The following is an 18,483-nucleotide window of genomic DNA, read 5'->3' on the forward strand; positions in this document are numbered from 1 at the left end:
TCCAGGGTAAGCCAGTACTGGCAAGAGTCTAAAGCAGCCATGACATGATGTCACTTACAAATCTAAAGGACTTGCCTGATGTCTGGAGTTTATGAAGATAATTATATTGTGCCTTCAACATAAACACTCAGAAAATATACTTAACAAGCTATAACGATGACATAAATAATGAAATAATGAAAATCCCTTGTAAGGATATATATAGCCTGTTTTTCATTATTGTCAACTTAAAAACACTTGACAATATATCTATACCCATCTGAATAATTAGAGGCATAATATAAAGGATATTTCATCTACAAACCATAATGCTTGCATCAATAACTTTTATAGTAGACATGTAAATGTAAATTGCAGAAGTCAAGACAGTTTTTGCTGTTCAGCTTGCATTTGCAGCTTATTGTAATCCCTTCTCTCCAAAGAACTTTAAAGTTAATCCCAATATATACACAGAAATGTTGAAATAATGTATTGTGTTATGACCACTGGTTGTTTAATGTGGGTGTGAATTTATTGAAGATGTATAATAGAATATACAGCCAGGGCTACCACGTTCAGGAGAAAACAGTGGCATAAAACCACAAGGTGCCACTTCTTAAGGGGAGATTATAACTCTACTTTTTGTGTTAAATATGCCTTGCTTATGGCACTTAAAGGTGGAATTTGGGATTTATTAGCGTCCTTATCCAGCAAACCAAAAGTTAGAAACAGTCATGACCTTCACCTCCCCCTGCCTAGATGTTCACTGCGCTTGTGCGCATCCCTCATTTAGAAAATAAAACCAAAGGGTCTGGGATCTTTGATGTATTGGGAATTAGTACAAATTGGCCCCATTCCAAAGTAATGATGTCACTGTTTTATGATTCTGATCACAGAAGAAATGTCTCATGGGTGTCTGCAGCAAGCTTGCCCAGGGGCTTGCTAGAAACAGTGCATTGAAAAAGAAAATCTTCAACAGAACTTCGTTGGGTAAAATGAATGTATAAGAGCAGACACATCCACCCTACCTGAATCCTCTTTTACTCGCCGTGTGCCTGAACCTGCCATGGAAGGGGGACTGCTGCTTGGACCAGTGTGTTGTACTTTTCATTTGATGTCTCGTGAGCATCTCCAGACAAACATAGCTGCTTCTTTCCTGTTCCTGCTTGTAGTCAGAATTAACATTTATGAATTGTTTCTTTTACTTCAAATAATTACATTTCCTTTACTGAAGAGCATTAATGCTTTTCTAATAGTAGTTTAGACAGATTCACCATTTAGAGTCAAAGTTAATTCATAGCACCATACCGCTCAATTTGTCAATGTTAGTTCTATGCATTAAGGAATATCAGTTTTAAAACTAGGTTTGAAGCATTGAATGCGTCCTAATTTGCCAGAATTTGGAAAGTTAAATGCTGACATTGATATTCCGGCTGCATAAATTTTTCTTGGTGAGTTGAGACTATGATAAGTACAAGTGTCTTCCCTTCATCCTTTCAGATGAAATATATTACTTTAGCTACTTCAGTGCTGATGTGATCTCAGAAGTTGCTCAGTCCAATAATCTCCACTGGGCCTTGAGTTTCCGCCAGCAATGTACACCAGGACCCCCTGTTTTTGCTGTGAGCTGAGAGCTAAAATCCTGCCATATCTTTTGATCAGCAGATTCCATGGAGGGTGGACACCACTGTTCCAGATGAGTTTTCAGCCTTATGCCTTCTCCTTTGGTAGACTCTTGCTGTAATCAAAAGTCAGTTCTGCCGCGTAGACTTTAAAAATTAGATTAAGTTAACCCCCACTTTGGTTTTAGATTACTAATACAAAGTGCTTTCATGAATTTGACAAAAGAGACTCAAATTCAAATTAAGTGATCTCCCTGAGTGCATTTTTATTTAGACATCTCCCTGAGGTATTTTTATATCCAGAAACAGAATTTGTATAGAATTGGGCTCATAGAAAATATGATGATCTTCTCCAACCCATAATGTGCCTTTTAATGATTTTACTCAAATCCAGTTCTATACTCAAAATGACTATAATGATGTTACTATGTAAAGTTTAAAATGCATCAATGTATTCAATCGCTTTGTAAAAACTTTCATTATATTTGTTCCTCCTAGGTGCTCTGGTAATGAATAATAGAAAGTAAGTCTGAAGGAAGAATTTGCTTGACGCACTTCTGTACTTTTCCCAATTCAGTTATTAACACTTGAAGGAAAGGCAGGCATAGGAGGTGTTTGCCATATTTGACAAGTTATAAACGTTATCAATTAAAGTCAAGCATTGAGCAGCAGCTGCTCCCAACACATATGTGAGGAGAGCTATGATACTTGCTGTCTCATTTAAAATCTAGAAGAAATCAGATCCCTTTAAGACAGATGGGGTCATCCTATTTAATCCTGGCACACCAGTTCAACAGGTGTCTTGCATTAACAAATGGCCAAAGCCCTAGGTCTGATTCCCAGGCAGCCACATGCAACACAGCATGAATACATAGCATGGGTTGAAGATTCTTGGCACGAAAACACATTTAGCAGAAGGTGAGGCGATTTGGCTGCTCGAAGCTTGGTCTGTACTACCGTATCATGCATTTGACACTGCTCACGAAGGAAGTTTGTAACTATGTTTTCACAGGGTGAGCTAAAGCCATGCATTATTTGAGATAGTCAGGAAGATAAGGCAAACACATATAAATTATTGCTTGAGGTTGACAAGGCGTTTCCCTAACATCGTGGAACATTTTGAAGATGTGAATGCCTCTGTTTCCAACGCTCATGTGTGATATTAGTGACCAAGTCTGAGCTAATGGACAAGTCATTGACTTGCCCTATTCCAGAATTGGAAAATGAATGTAATGGTAGGCTCGTGTTGCTAATTTTTTTTCCTACAGTGATGTCCTTTTTCTGCCTTTTTGTTGTTAAAAGCATTATTTTAGGAAATGATTTATTAGTATTATTGTGTCTAATGAATAAAAGCAAAAATAGTCCCCTCCAATTTTAGGCTTTCCTATCAGAGGTCAGTGGGAAACACTAACATAGAAGAACTAATTTCTCAAATCTTACCTCATCCACCAATCATAATGATGGTAATTCAGCCATTTCTGAACAGCCTTCCTTTGAACCTTGAACTCCATGGGCTATGCTTTCTGCTTCTGAGCTCTTCTCGGGATCGCCCCTGCCCTAGCTCCACATCTGTAACTCCAATTACTTCTCGTTAATATTGCTTACAATTGTATATTCTATGCCTAAGGAAGTCAATTCCAAATTACATTGTATAGAGCGTGAATTTGGTGGAATATATTACAAAGAAAGGTGAATTACTGCCACAAATTTTAGAAGCAGTTGTTTGAACAATGTACCACCTAACTTTAGTACTTAAAGCATTTTAGTAGAATAATTCATGTGCAAAACATTTATCAAGTGGCTACTATGTATATATTAATCTTCAGTATAAATATTTCAGAGAGTGTTATAGTGATCTGGTTTCCAAATTATATTGTTATTTTTTTTCTTTCCTGCTGATGGTATTAATTCAGTAGCTAAACTCATTAGACCAAAACTGTCTATTTCATGCTTTTTCACTTTATTTAATGCATTTCCTTTCCTTCCTTCTCAGTTGTATGCTTTTAGATGTCCTCCCTCTTCCCACCAGTGTCCTTAGCTTGTTTGTGCTTACAAAGCACAGCAACAGGGGAGCCCAAACATAGGCTGACTGTTCTGTCCACTCTTTGGATCATGCCTCCCTTCAGTTAGAGCGTCTGGTTATGAATCCTCAGCTAGGAATCCACAATGGGCCCATATCTATGTAAAGAATTGTCTTGTTAGGGCTGAGCATCCTACTATCATGTACGGATTTTCTTATAAAACAGTCAATCAGAATTGAAAGGAAACTTATACACTCAAACTGGCTTAAATAAAGACAGGTTATTACAGGAGACGGCTGGAAAACACGAGGGCATCTTGCCCACACAGTGAAGCTCTTTGGACTTTGGAAACCACAGCATGGATATGTCAAGGCTCCTGCGCTCTGAGCTGCCTTATCACTGGGACGCACAGAACAGAATGTAGTTCAAGACCTGGATGGTAGGTAGGATGTGAAAATACACCAGGGGTTCTAACATCATTGTCCCCCTCTACAATTGAGGAGCTAGTCTCTATTGATCTTTTCTAGTTCCCTGGTATCATTCTAATTCACTAATACCCCACTTTTTTGTGACCTTCCAACTCTACTTCTACAGTAGCCTAACACTTGTATCTCTCAAACAACAGTCAGTATACACAATAGACTACTCATCCTGTCTTGTACAGTAGTTTTCCTTCCTATCAAGCAATTGCTTAGGAAATCTAAGGTATCGTGGGACACATGTGACAGGCTTGGCTTTTCATTACAATTGTATTTGAACCAACCAGGGAAGATTGTCCATAAATATGTCCGTGAGAAAACTAAGTAGATTAGTAAACACCCATGTGAAGTTCTAGGAAGTCCAGTCCTTGGGCCAGCTGAATTAGTGTCAGCTTTGCAATCCTGCTTGCACTGGGAATTCTGAAAGAGGCATCCAGCAATCTGTATTCTGTCAAGCCTCCAGGTGATTCTGATGAATGTTCAAGTTTGAGAACAGATGGTACCAAATTATCTCTCTTGAGTCAGGATTTATAGCACGACTGCCAAAAATAATGACTTTGGGCATAATTGATATGCGGAAGATCCTTGCAATAATATTAACTAACGGTTTCAGCCGATTTTCTAAGTTTCTGACAGGAAGAGAGTGCTGGTGCCGTATAAGACCATCTTCTCTTCTCCTGATAATTTTGGCACCTAATCGCTGAGAACTTGGACCATCTTTTGCAGTAAACTTGTTTTAAAAATGAGTGGTTTTTCTGGTATTTAAAGCTCTAACTGGGAAATGTGTTCCACTAGAGGATATTTCTGCCCACTCTTGTTCTCATGTAAATTTTAAAATAACAGTTTTGTTGAAGTGCACCTCACAGGCCGTCCATGAATCCCACCTATTACAAGAATGTAAGCTTTCAGTATATTCACATTTTTCATCCATGACCGAAGTGAATTGTAAAATATTTCTGTTATCACCAAAAGAAGTTCTCTTCCTTATACTAGTCTTTTAAATTCCCTATTAAACATTTATTATATATGCACGAGGGTGTTTTGACTACATGTGTATCTGTATACCACATGCATTTTTAGTGCTGGCAGGACGCCGTAAGAGGTCATAAGAGCTAGAACTGGAGTTGCAGATGGTTGTGAGCTGCTAACTGGGAGCTGGGAATGGAGCTCAGATCTTCTGCAAGCACAGCCAGTGCTCCTAAGCCCTGAGCTATCTCTCTTGCTCCACTACCCAGTTCTTAGTCAAATACATTTCCTTTTTTTCACACAGTCCTAACTAACTAATCTGAGCCTTTGGTCTAACATATCTCTGGGCTTTTTCTGGCCATTTCACATTAAATTAAGTCATATAATAGATGAAGTTTTATTCCTAGATTCTTTCATTTAGCCTGAGCTTTTTTGGCTAATCCATGTTGTTTCACATATAAGAAGTCCATTCTTTTCAAAGACAGGCTTCCATTGAATAGACATGGTGCTTCATTTATCTATTCATCAATTGGTGGGATCGAGTGGTTTCCACATTTGGATAGAATGAATAATTCTTCTGTAAACCTTCATGCATGTTTTCCCCTGATCAATCTTTTCATTTCTCTTGGGCTTGCAATGGGGATTGCTAGGTAACAATATAACTCTGTGTTTAGTTTCCAAGTAACTTAGTTTTCTTTTTGTTCAAAATAGCTGCATTATTGGGAGTTCTTACTTGGAGTCCATTTTACATCACTGGTAGCTCTCGTAATGTGGATTTATGTCTTGTTGTTGTTGTTGTTGTTGTTGTTGTTGTTCTCTTCTTCTTCTTCCTCTTCTTCTTCTTCTTCCTCTTCTTCTTCTTCTTCTTCTTCTTCTTCTTCTTCTTCTTCCTCCTCCTCCTCCTCCTCCTCCTCCTCCTCTTCTTCTTCTTCCTCTTCCTCTTCTTCTTCTTCTTCCTCCTCCTCCTCCTCTTCTTCCTCTTCTTCTTCTTCTTCTTCTTCTTCTTCTTCTTCTTCTTCTTCTTCTTCTTCTTCTTCTTCTTCTTCTTCTTCTTCTTCTTCTTCTTCTTCCTCCTCCTCCTCCTCCTCCTCCTCTTCTTCTCTTCTTCTTCTTCTTCTTCTTCTTCTTCTTCTTCTTCTTCTTCTTCTTCTTCTTCTTCTTCTTCTTCTTCTTCTTCTTCTTCTTCTTCTTCTTCTTCTTCCTCCTCCTCCTCCTCCTCCTCCTCTTCTTCCTCTTCCTCTTCTTCTTCTTCTTCCTCCTCCTCCTCCTCTTCTTCCTCTTCCTCTTCTTCTTCTTCTTCCTCCTGCTCCTGTTCCTCCTCCTCCTCCTCCTCCTCCTCCTCCTCCTCCTCCTCCTCCTCTTCTTCTTCTTCTTCTTCTTCTTCTTCTTCTTCTTCTGGATTAACATAGTCCCTTTGTTTATCTTTACAAAGTTAATCCTAGAGCATCTGAATAGTATCTTACGATAGCTTTGGTTTGTGTGCCCTGATCATTAAGGATGCTGAGTAACTTTTTGTTTGCTTGGTGGTGAATGCCAAGACATGATGTTGATATTTATGTTTCAGATAGATTTTTATTCATTGTTGAACTTTACAAGTTATTTCTACATTTTAGATGTTAATATGCATTAGAAATGTGTTTTCACAATAATGCTTTTGGCTAAAGGTTTGAAGTATCCAATATTATTCTTGAAAATGGAGACATTAAGCACAGGCTAAAAAGCATGATTTATTTTTTCTGATAGCAGATGGTGTAACAATGGTCTTTATTAACTCAACCGAACACCAATTGTATATGTGGCATATTTAATTTAGAAGTTTGTTTGTCTTTTTTATTTCCTGAACGTGTTGGAGAAAGTCATTGTAAAGTTTTAAAGGAAAGGGTGCATAATGAAATGCCAGTGAGGTCCCACACAAGCTGAGAGCTAAGTGTTAATGATTAAATGTCTAGGTTAGGAATTGGCTACTGATGACACCAGCGATGTTTACTCTAGAATGACAGCACTAGAAATGTAATGGCCTCCTCCACCAGTGGGGCAGTTTGGAATGCTCACTCTGGCCTGGGCTCTATTGTTGGAATGAGCAAGAGGGAAGAGAGAAGTGGGTGGGAAAGGAACATGCTAGAGTCAATGGAGATGATGTTTGTGGAGCAGGAACAGGAGACTGACTATAAAGGGGCAATGGGGACAGGATCTCCATAGGTCTCCAAAGATACAAACCACCTATTGATGACCCTCAACCATCATTAGACATGTCCACAAAATGTCGTAACTTTATTATTGATTATTATATGGATCTGCTGTTTTGAATGAGGTTTCTGATCTTATCACGTGCCTTTTTATAATTCTCTTGCCTGAAGCTTTGATCAAATATACACTGATTCCATGGATAAGAAATCTTCCTTAGCCAGGTGGTGATAGCACACACATTTAACCCCAGTACTTAGGAGGCAGAAGCAGGCAGATCTCTGTTCAAACTCACGGAGGCCAGCCTGGCCAATCTTCCTTATTGTAGAATGATACATTGCACTGTTGTATTTTTAAATGACGTTCTGCAGTTTGAGGAAAGATTTTAATTAACTTTCACTAAATACCAGTTACAATGCAGTATGTCTGTTACATATGCCTGCAGTCCTGCTACAATAGCACATGGCATGTAGGTATGGGAAGCAGGTAACAGCTTTCATCTTTTAGATGAAGCAAATTTAATGAACAGTATGGGCATCTCTTTCCACATGGTGGGCTTCTCTTAAATGCTTCTCTCTTCACATCTGTGGTTCATGGATGATGCTTTACTTTTGAAATGATTTCAATGTATCAAAAGAAATCAGGCTTTTTACTCATACACTGAATCCATAGACCTATTGCTGAGCCTGACCTTGTTGGTAACTGGCTGTGTTCTTGGTCAAGTCAGTTCTCTTAGATACTTTTTCCTTATTTCAAAACCACAATTAAAAATGAATAATAGGTTCTCTCCAGATTTTTTTTATAGATCTTTAGATTAGCTGAAGATGAATTTCCTTTGCTTACTAAATCATGTTCAAGGATATTTTTTAAAAGTTATAGTGTTCTGAGTTTTGAAATATTTTAATTAAATAATGTCATTTTCCTCAATCAGGCATACAGCCCCCAAATAGAATTTCTAGTCATTCTTCCTTCTGGATCATGGAGTCATTCATGTACCGCTGTACCTTTAATCGAGAACTGCAATGTGGCTGGTCCCAGTCCCAGCTCTTAGGAGCACTATGCTTCCTCTTGCTAAGATCTTGGCCTCAGTCTTCCTGTGAGCCACCCTGAGTGAGTGTTAGTTACCCTGTGAGCCATCATGAGTGATACACTCTGACCTCATCACCCGACTCTACATGAGGAACAAAGGCATCCAGCGTCTTTGGAATTGTACTGTTCAAGACTGAGAACTATAGACATTTTTTGGGTTTTTTTGGGGGGGAGGGCTGGGGGTTTAGGGCGACTGGAAAAGTGTTTTCTGTGCTGTGTTCTAAGTTAGATATATGGTAGCATAGTACTACCCTGGAAGTTGGATTATCACTGCCTTGTTTGAGAGGTAACACAGGATAAATTTCTCTCTTATGTGTGGGGCAGAAAATAGTCTGAACCCCTCCCAGCTGATGTCCCTCTCTTTGTGTTTGTTTATACATGGCAACCATAGAGAGAAAGTACCAGGTTTATATGGGAGAAGATGGAATCATGTCTTAAAGATGTGACTATAGAGAAACACTGGTGCCCATAATTTTGGAGAGTTTGTTTATTTCTTTTTAAAGTGTCTGCCTTAATGGGAATTGTGTTTTCACATTGTTAATAGTAAATGGTTTATAAAGTCAGCTGCCATCCCATGAGTTGTTCATGTGATGAGGCAAGGGGACTGTTGATCAGTATTGTAATTAGGCTACAACATGAAAAGCATTCTCAAATTTCTCTATGTAAAATTTCCGTGCATTTCACATAGTCAACATCATTCATGTCTGTACACCTCAATTTGTATTCATCGCCTTTAATAAGCCATGTTGTATTAAGCAGGAAGTATGTTATTGATGACATGTGTTGCATCCTCTAGGTAACTGCAAAATTACATTAAGATGAAGCATGGCTTATAAACCAGATGGGCGCCTCTGCTGTATGAAACACTGCACTGTGAAGAAATTGATGCAACACACACACACACATGCATACACTTGCACACACATACACACATGCACACATACACACATACACACATGCACATATACACACATACACATATACACACACATATTCACACACATGCACATACACACACACACACGCACACACACACACACACTCTACCTGTATTATATATATTGTGCTTGATAAAACCAAAGAAACAAGCCATTATTTTTCTGCTTAAAGACTAGATGTTCAGTATTTATTGAGTATGCACTTTGAGCCAAAAGAAAAGGTAGTCAAGACTGAAATTCAGCTCCACAAGTGTCAGAGAGACAATAACGTAATTGGATTTTCAATGTCAATACATACAAATTATATATTGTTAATGCACTCTACCTACAGGACCCAAACACTTAAATCCCACATATCAAGTTATGCTGTCTTTAAGCAGAACTCTGTTATGAGGCATTTAGGATAATGTCCCCATCACCCATAAAACTGCAAAGTGAGAGAGAATGGGAATATAGCAGCTGCAAGATTTCATTTCTCTTTAAAGTCAATACAAATCTGAGGTGCACTGAGCCCTTATACCTGTCAAACAGGTCCTTTTAGTATCTATAGCCTGTGAACCAGAGCAAGGAGAAGAAGTCATTTTCCAGCTGCCACAGTGAACTCATATTGTCAGGATGACGCTCACATCTAACTTTACTATAAGATTATTGGAGAGAATGATGAAATGTAGTCTGTGTATAAGGACATATAATTAGAATCACACCCCAAGGGTATGTTTGAATTAAAAAGTGTTGGCACTATGAACATTTGGAACCTGGGAAAATGTGCTAGCCCTAATAATTGAATATACCTGGCATCATGTCAATATTCTCCACTTCCTTCCTATGTCACAGATGTTGAAAACAGGTACACAGAGGTTATTTCACTTTCCTGGAATGACACTAGGAGGAAGATGATGAGACCAAGTTCTTGGTCTTTAGGATAAGGTCGTTGAAATGTCCTAGGGCACAGCACTTTGTAAGAGGACGGAGAGTGAACTGGATGCAGACTGGAAAATGGGTTAAATTCTGCAGACATTGCCAAGGCACATAGGAAAGAACGTCCTAGTCAGGCCTAAGCAGGGCAATCCATCTGTAGTTCATTCTAAGCCAGGGGAGGCCCTTTCTCTGGTCTGCTCTGTTCCTTTTACTATGAAAATAGAGAGTTTTCAGTTTTCTGGGTGTTAAGAATTGTCAAGAGATTGGTTGTCCTTAGCTTTTGATGTAGGACTTAATAGATGGCAAGTGGGTGTAGTAGCTGCTCGTGTGGAAACCAGAAATCAATCTCTAGAATGACCATTAGATCTAGGTCCATTGGGCTAATATCTAATATATACAAAGAGCTCAAGAAGTTAAACTCCAGAGAATCAAATAATCCTATTAAAAGATGGAGTACAGAGCTAAACAAAGAATTCTCAACTGAGGAGTACCAAATGGCTAAGAAGTACCTAAAGAAATGTTCAACATCCTTAGTCATCGGGGAAATGCAAATTAAAACAACCCTGAGATACTACCTCACACCAGTCAGAATGGCTAAGATCAAAAAACTCAGGTGACAGTAGATGCTGGTGAGGATGTGGAGATATAGGGACTCTCCTGCATTGTTGGTGGGATTGCAAGCCAACCTCTCTGGAAATCAGTCTGGACGTTCCTCAGAAAATTGGACATAGTACTACCTGAGGACCCAGCTATACCACTCCTGGGCATATACCCAAAAGATGCCCCAACATATAACAAGGACACGTGCTCCACTATGTTCATAGCAGCCTTATTTATAATAGCCAGAAGCTGGAAAGAACCCAGATGCCCTTCAACAGAGGAATGGATACAGAAAATGTGGTACATTTGCACAATGGAGTACTACTCAGCTATTAAAAACAATGACTACATAAAATTATTATGCAAATTGATAGAACTAGAAAATATCATCCTCCGTGATATAACCCAGTCACAAAAGAACACACATGGTGTGCACTCACTGATAGGTGGATATTAGTCCAAAAGCTTGGAATACCTAAGAAAAAATTCACAGACCATATGAAGCCCAAGAAGAAGGAAGACCAAAATATGGACGTGTCATTCCTTCTTAGAAGGGAGAACAAAATACTAGTGGGAGGAAATACAAGGACAAAGAGTGGAGCAGGGACTGAAGAAAAGGTCATCCAGAGACTGCCACACCTGGGGATCCATCCCATATGCTGCCACCAAACCCAGTCACTATGCTGATGCCAAGAAGTGCTTGCTGACAGGAGCCAGATATGGGTATCTCCTGAGAGGCTGTGCCAGAGCCCTACTGATACAGATGAGGATGGGTGCAGCTAACCATTGGACTGAACAAGAGCACCCCAATGGAGGAGTTAGAGAAAGTTAAAGGTTAGAGAAACTGAAGGAGCAGAAGGGATTTACAATACCATAGGAAGAATAAGAATAGCAGCCACCAGACCCCACCAGAACTCCTGGGGACTAAACCACCAACCGTACACATGGAGGGTCCCATGACTCCAGCCACATATGTAGCAGAGCATAGCACATTCCAGCATCAATAAGAGGAAAAACCTTGGTCCTGTGAAGGCTTGTTTCCCCAACGTAAGTTAATGCCAGGGCGTTTAGGTTGGAGTGGGCGGGTGGGAAGGGGAACATCCTCATTGAAGCAGGGGAAGGGAAAAGGGTATGGGAGAGGGGAGAAAAGATATGAAACTTGAAATGTAAATGCATAAATTATCCAAGAAAAATAAAATAAAATAAATAGTGCATGAAGCTAGCAGACTGCCTATTCTTTCTCGTGGTTTGTTACTGAAAACTGTAGATACTGAGCACTTAATGTCCCAACACTTCTGGGAATTCCACAGGAAACTAGGACACATTCTTGCCATCTAGACAGAACTACATTTACAGGATGACATTAGGTAGAGGCCCACGGGAATGGTCTCTTAAGTCTAGTAAAAGTATTATTCATTTGAACATAGGGGTGAAGGCTCCCAGCCCACAGCAGCTTGACCCCCCTGCATTCAGTGAGTTGTGTGGAAGCTGTCTTCAGCCATGGGGCCCCACTGTCAGTTTTCAGTGAGAAAACTGTCTTAGCATCAGCCTGGGTTGTTTAGGGATCTCCATGAAACCTCCTTGGCTAACTCAACTGAATACAACACAGTCCCAACACTGGGAGTTTGCCTGGCTACGGAGGTGGCCAGTTCAGACTCTTCACACTGGAGTCACACTCGGAGATTCTAGGAAGTTTCCGCTGCATTAAATTCCACACCGTCACCCAGATCTTCCCCAGTTCCAGCCATGTCTCCCCCACATTTCTTCCTCCTTGTCCCTTATGCCTGATCCCCATATCCCTTCTGCTCCAGGCCCCACCTACCTCTAGTCCACCACAGATTCTCTTCTATTTCCCTCTCCCAAACAGATCTCTGCTCCCCCCCCCAGAACCCTCCCTTCAACATAGCCTCTTTGGGTCTATGGCTTATAGCTTCGTTTTCATTTACTTAATAGCTAATATCCACTTATAAGTGAATTTGTATCTTATTTGTCTTTCAGAGTCTTGGTTAACTCACTTAGCCTGATTTTTTTTCTAGTTGTATTCATATGTCTGAAAATTTCATGATATCATTTTTTAAACATCTGAGTAATCCTCCATTATGTAAATGTACCACATTTTCTATATCTAGTTTTCAATTGAGGGACATCTAGTTTGTTTTCATTTTCTGCCTATTATGGATAAAGCCACAATGAACATAGTTGAGTAAGTGTCCTTGTGGTAGGATAGAGGGTCCCTTGGGTATGTTCCCAAGAATGGAATAGCTGGGTCTTTGCATGGATCAATTTCCAATATTCTGAGGAAAGCTATATTGATTTTTACAAGATTTTGCAAGTTCGTACCCCCACCACAAATGTGTTACTGATCTTAGTCATTCCCTGATGACTAAGAATATTGAACATTTCTGTAAGCATTCCTCAGCTATTTGCACTTCCTCTATTGAGAATTCTCTGTTTAGATAGGTACCCATTATATTTTATTTAATCATTTTTTTACAGTCAATATTTTATCCCCCATACAGTCTACCCTCTGACTCTTCCACATCCCATACGTACCTTCTCTCCCCATCTCCATGAGGATGTCCCCACCCTTCTACTCCCCACCCCACTAGACCTCCCAACTCCCTGGAGCCTCCAGTCTCTTGAGGGTTAGGTGCATCTTCTCTGACTGAACACAGACCTGGCAGTCCTCTGCTGTATAGGTGTTGGGGGCCTCATATCTGCTGGTGTATGCTGCCTGATTGATTGGTGGTCCAATGTCTGAGAGATCTTGGGGGTTGAGACTGCTGGTCCTCCTACAGCGTCACCCTTCTCCTCAGCTTCTTCCAGTTTTTCTGTAGTTCAACCACAGGGTTCAGCAGCTTCTGTCCATAGGTTGGGTGCACATATCTGCATCTGACTCTTTCAGCTGCTTGTTGGGTCTTTCAAAGGGCAGTCATGATAGGTCCCTTTTTGTGAGCGCCCATAGCCTCAATAATAGTGTCGGTCCTTGGGCCTCCCCTTGATCTGGATTTCAATTTGGGCCTGTTGCTGGACATTCTTTTCCTCAGGCTCTTCTCCATTTTTTGTCCCGGCAGTTCTTTCAGATAGAAACAATTGTAAGTCAGAGTTTTTGACTGTAAGACGGCAACCCTATCCCTCATTTGATGCCCTGTCTTTCTGCTGGAGGTGGGCTCTACAAGTTCCCTCTCCCGCTGTATAGCATTTCATCTAAGTTTCTTCCCTTTGAGTCCTGAGAGTGTCTTATCTCTGAGGTCTCTGGTACATTCGAGAGGGTCCCCCCACCTCCTATCTCCTGTTGCCTGTTTCCATTCTTTCTATTGTCCCTCAGTCCTGTTTCTCCCACCCAATACCTGATCATGTTCCCATCTTCCCCTCCCTGTCCCCTTTCCCACCCCGGTCCCTCCCTCTGTCCCCCCTCCTGTAATTGCTTTCTTCTACTTCCCATGTGGAATTGAGGAATCCTCAGTTGAGCTCAAATTATTTGGTTATTAATATGTAGTTTCTTGAATTCATTATATATTTTGGATATTAGACCTCTATTGGAGTTGATTAAAAATATTTTCCCGCTCCATAGGCTGCCATTTTTCTGATGGATGGTGCCCTTTGCTTACAGGAGCTTTTCCATTTCACGTGTATCTATTTATTAATTTTTGATCTTTAGCGCCTAGCTATGGGTGTTCTCTTTGGATCGTTGTCTCTTGTGCCAATGCATTCAAAGCTATTTCCCATTTTCTCTTCTATCAGGTTCAATGTGTCTAGTTTTGGACTTGAGTCTTGTTCAGGAGAATAAATATTGATCTATTTGCATCCTTCAATATTCAGACATCCGGTTTTACTAGCATTGTTTGTTGAAGGTGCTTTCTTTCTTCCAGTGTATATTTCTGGCTCCTTAATAAAAAATCAAATATTCATCTAAATGCTGTGGAAAGAAATACCTGTACACCAAACCAGCCACAAAATTCTCCAACTACAATCTGTCCTGATTGCAAAATGTACTGAGGCAATGGTAGCACAGAACTTGTAGAATTGGCCAACCAGTGTTTGGTTAACTTGAGGCCTATGCCATGAGAGGGAGCTCATGCACTGCACTGTCTGTACAGCCAGAAATCAGAGACTAAATAGCCCAGAAACCTAAGGTAGAACAAAACATAGCTGGCAAAATAAGAAGGAAGAAGAGGGAAAGGAGAAGGAAAAAGAAAAGAAACAGAAACAAAAATGATTCCTAATGATATATTTTGCTGTACTCAGAGATCAGTTATTTGTCCAGTTGTTATCAGAAAGACTTCCTCCAGCAGTAGATGGGAGCAGTCGCAGAGGCCCAAAGATAGACATTATTCAGAAAGTCTGAATCGAGTCTCCATTGGTTCCTTCCCTTTAGGTACTAGGGGAACCCACAAAACAAGGAGAGGAAAGATTGTAGGAGTCAGAGGGGATGGAGACACCAGAACATGTCCCACTGCACCAACTAAACAGGGCTCACATGGGAGGGGCTCATATGGGCTTGAAGAGACTGAACAGCAAGCATGGGGCCTGCACTGATTTGTTCCAGGTCCTCTGCACATATGTTATGGTTGTTTTTGGGAATCGTATCCGTGGGAGCTAGGTCCCCCCACCCTGGCTCTTTGCCTGCTCTTGAGACTCTCTCCCTCCTATTGAGTTGCCTTGTCTAATCTGTGTATGAAGGCTTTAGCCTTGTATTAGTGTATCTTGTTTTGTCCTCTTTGGCCTTTGACTGTTGGAGGCCTGCTCTTTTTCCAAAGAGTAAGTGAATGGATCCGGGGGAGAGGAGAGGTGGAGAGGTGCTGGACGAGGTGGATGGAGTGGTTGTGATATAGGGTATGAAAGAAGAATCTATTTTCAATAAAAAGGAAGTTATCCCTTTGAAGATATTTTCCAGTCCTTTAAGATTACAAATATCGTTTTTTACCTCTGTTTCACTTTTATTTATAAATCCTTACAAAAGTAACACTATGAAATCACTGAGATTCTTAGCTATAAATGGCACAACCAAAGGTCATAAGTACAGTCCAAAATAACTTCCAATTGTTTTTTACCTCAAGAAAAATTATAAGAATGAAAAAAAGCAATTTAAGTCCAGGATTGTGTCTACTAGAACTTAATTTCAGGTGGATTATTGAAGATACATGCTACAGAGCAGACCTATAAGAGCATCTACAAGTGCATGCCATTTCCCAAGTAATGAGGTTGCATAGGTTTCATTAAGCTCCAGCACTTGTCTACTGTACATCAGATCAGTACTAAGCTGCTGGCTAAGGAGTTGAGAATCCATTTAAAACAGCACCTTCTAGATCTCCCAGTGGCTTATTTTGCAGCATTGGCTAGCCCAGTACACATTAAGGGCCAGAAATCAAGGTTAAATTAGCATACATCCAAAAATAGATATAACTGCACCTGTCATGTGACATTCAAGTACCTTTTTTGGGTTAATCAACTGGGTGATCAATTACTTTTTTTGTTGTTGTTGGCAGTTCTATAACTATTTGACCTTCAGCAGTTAGTTCTCATCCACATTGACCGTCTGTAGATTTTTGAATGTGTAACAGGCACGTAAGTTACCAGTGTGTAGATCTTGTTTGGTGAATCCTCATCCTCATTACACTTTCTGGACAAATGTACTCGGATGCGGTATGGGACATTCCTTATTCCTTTGGCCCAGATGGCTTTATTGAGCCTGGTGTCTATGCGCACATGTGGAGTCCCCATCTCCTTCATGGCAGATTTCCAAATTTCTTTGAGTGCCCGAGGAGCACACTTCTTGAAGCCCACTCCATGGATGCGCTTGTGAATGTCAATGGTGTATTCTTGGGTCACCACCTTGTTGATGGCAGAACGGCCCTTCTTCTTCTCGCCACCCTTCTTTGCGGGAGCCATTCTGCCGGGCCCAAGTTGGAAAGGTGATCAATTACTTTTATTGTCAATCTAATATTAGAACACTTAGACAGTGGCTTCTCAGATATTAGTAAATTAGAAGTGAAACGTAACGAGAAGGAGGGAAAGGTAGCAGTAGAAGATGTGAATTTGTCATTAAGTTAAAACTTGAACCTTTACTTCCTTAAGTGTGAAAGAAGATAGATATAATACTAATTTCTGTTGTCTTTATGGAAACTATTTAAAGGCCTAGATGTAGTTAAAACCTTTTGTAAGTACTAGAACAGGGAGTCCCATCATGCCTGCCCGTTAGATCCTGGAGATTTGGGCTCCCCATAGTAACCAGTAATATCACGGTACATAGGAAGCTCTGCCATCTTCATTTCTTGTTCCTAGTTTCACATTTTGATACTTTAGGACATGAGCTAGGGTAGAAAGCTGGCAGTGTAAAAAAAAAAAAAAAGAAAGCTGGCAATGTCAAGTTGTTTGGGCTTTGAAAAACATCCTCCTGTTCTAATAAGATGCATTTGTTCACCTCGGACAGAAGAATCTTTCCTGGGGACAGTCTCATAGCTCACATGTCTAAGAATTGATTTCTAAATTTCCCTCATAGTTGATGGATGGCAGTTGGTATGAACACATCTTTCCCATTAGTCACAGCTACAAAGTGTAAGTCTACTTTAGACCTCTTCATTCTCTTCATGCTTTTAGTAAAATATAGAGTCAGGCTGGAGAGATAGCTCAGCAGGTAAGAGTGCATGCTATCCTTGTAGGGAACCTGAATTTGTTTCCCAGCACCCATGGTTGGCTCACAGCTGTCACCCAGCTCCAGTGGAGTCTGCCACCTCTGGACTCTGGGAGCACACTCATTCACTCGGATATCTCCCCACTATCTGGTCACATAAACATATTCACAAATACCGAAGATAAATCATAAAAGTCATGAGTCATAGCTTTCCAGGGTGGGAGAGGCTTTTACTAACCAACTTTTGTGACGTTGATTTTTGTGCTAATAACTGCTTTAATAGCTAAGTTAGGTTTTGACAGACATGTTGCTTTGAGGACATTTTTATTGTCTTATTTTCTAAGTCATTACAAATTTTAGTCTACATGAGAAGTTTTTTAGAATTAGTATTGGATCATGCCTTTACTGTAAATCTATACTACCTCCACCCTTAATTGAGGAAAATGTGGTTTTTTTGTTTGTTGTGCTTCGCCCCCCCCCCTTTCAGCATAATCCTACTCCATATAACTTGGGCTATCTTGGAAGTCACTATGTCAATCAGGCTGACCTCAATCTCTGAGATATGCCTGCCTCTCTCTCCCACGTGCTGGGATGAAAGACTGAGAGAAAACACACTGAGTAGCTTTTCTCCTTAACCTTGCACCAAAGTCAACAATTACCTTTGAGTAGTTAATATTATCTCATCAGAAAACATATCTTTAAGGTGTTTACATGTCTTTATAAATTAGATGTCTTTGTGAGCCTTGTACTTGTTTGCTAAGACTTCTGTGACACTGTCCCAGCAATGGAGTGACTTAAGCAGGAAGGATTTGTTTTCCTATGGCCTGGAGGCAAGAAAGCCAGGGTTAAGACATGAGTAGAACTTCATCCTACTAAGACAGTGGAGGGGTTTGCTCTGGTCCTCTCTCCTAGCATTTGAGAGATCCTTGCTGCTCTGTTATGCTGTTGTTTGGGATCAGTTACCCTGACCTATGTCTTCCTCACATGCTGTTCTCTTCGCATGGCTGTCTGTTTAGATCTCATATTTCTAGGATTATAGGCATGGGTCACCAG

General features: G+C 40.3%; 1 protein-coding gene and 1 pseudogene across 5 annotated transcripts in view; one reads left to right on the top strand and one right to left on the bottom strand.

Moving 5' to 3' along the window:
- Oxr1 (oxidation resistance 1) overlaps positions 1-18,483 on the top strand; it is a 436,879-nt gene that overhangs the window by 87,079 nt on the left and 331,317 nt on the right. The gene's annotated exons all lie outside the window — the stretch shown is intronic.
- Positions 16,312-16,706, bottom strand: Rpl31-ps4 (ribosomal protein L31, pseudogene 4; annotated as a pseudogene).

This window comes from Rattus norvegicus, chromosome 7, assembly GCF_036323735.1.
Source record: "Rattus norvegicus strain BN/NHsdMcwi chromosome 7, GRCr8, whole genome shotgun sequence".
Taxonomy (NCBI): Eukaryota; Metazoa; Chordata; class Mammalia; order Rodentia; family Muridae; genus Rattus; species Rattus norvegicus.